Below are 1,819 nucleotides of genomic sequence, written 5' to 3' on the forward strand. Positions count from 1 at the left end.
GATTAAACACACACTCACTGATTAAACACTCACTGATTAAACACACATACTGATCAAATCACACACGCACTGATTAATCACACAAGCACTGATTAAACACTTCACACACTGATTAAACACACACTGATTAATCACACACACACACACACATACACACACACAGATTAATCACACAGACACTGATTAATCACACACACTGATTAAACACACACTAATTAAACACACACTGATTAAACACACACACACTGATTAAACACACACTGATTAAACACACACACCAATTAAACACACACTGATTAAACACACTGATTAAACATTCACTGATTAAACACACACACACTGATTAATCACACGTACTGATTAATCACGCACACACTAATTAAAACGCACTGATTAATCACACATACACACTGATTAATCATACACTCACTGATTAAACACACACTGATTAAACACACACGCTGATTAATCACACGCACAGTAATTAAACACACGCGCACCGATTAAACACACACACTCTGATTAAACACACACTGATTTAACACACACACTGATTAAACACACACCAATTAAACACACACACTGATGAAATACACACACACACTGATTAAACACACACACACTGATTAAACACACACACTGTTTAAACACACTCACACTGATTAAACACATACACACTGATTAACCACACACTGATTAAATACACACACTGTTTAAACACACATTGATTAAACACATGCACACACTGATTACATGTAGACACACTCTGATTAAACACAAACAGATGAAACACACACACTGATGAAACACACACACACTGCTTAAACACACCCTGATTAAAAACACACTCTGATTAAACACACACATACTGTTTAAACATACACACACGCAGGTTAAACACACTAGAGACACAGTAGTTTCCAGACTGAACTGCAAATACTCAGCAGGTCTGGCTGCATCTGTGGAGAGAGAGCAATGTCAACGTTTCAACTCCACTGAGCCGTCTTCAGAAACATTAACTCTGTTTCTCTCTCCACGGATGCTGGCAGACTTGCTGAGTTTCTCCAGCACTTTCTATTTTTATTTCAGATTTCCAGCTTCTGCAGCTCTATGTTTAATTTTACAGAAACTCTTCCCTCACACAGAACCACTCCCCTGTAACAGAAACAAGGCCACACTCGGTCAAAGGCATCATTTCTTTGACTCCATAACTCTGTAAGACTGGTCAAATATTCCCGCATATGTGTGTGTGTAGGTGTGTGCATGGGTGTGTGTGTGTATGTGGCTGTGCGTGTGTGTGTGTGTGTGAGTGGGTGGTTGTGTGTGAGTATGTGTGTGAGTGCGTGTGTATGTGGGTGTTTGTGTGTGTGGATGTGTGTGTGAGAGAGAGTGTGTGTTTGTGAGTGTGTGTGTATATGAGCGTGAGTGTATGTGTGAGTATGAGTGCATATGTGCGTGCGTGTGCTTGTATGTGTGTGTATGTGTGTGTGAGTATGAACGTGTATGTATGCTTGTGAGTGTGTGAGAGTGTGTGTATATGTATGTATGTGAGTGTGTGTGTGTATGCGCGTATATGTGTGTGTATGTACATAGAACATAGAACATTACAGCGCAGTACAGGCCCTTCGGCCCTCAATGTTGCGCCGACCTGTGAAACCAATCTGAAGCCCATCTAACCTAAACTATTCCATTATCATCCATATGTTTATCCAATGACCATTTAAATGCCCTTAAAGTGGGCGAGTCTACTATTTTTGCAGGCAGGGCATTCCACGCCCTTACTACTCTCTGAGTAAAGAACCTACCTCTGACATCTGTC

The sequence above is a fragment of the Rhincodon typus genome, chromosome 18, assembly GCF_021869965.1.
Source record: "Rhincodon typus isolate 14 chromosome 18, sRhiTyp1.1, whole genome shotgun sequence".
NCBI classification, from domain to species: domain Eukaryota; kingdom Metazoa; phylum Chordata; class Chondrichthyes; order Orectolobiformes; family Rhincodontidae; genus Rhincodon; species Rhincodon typus.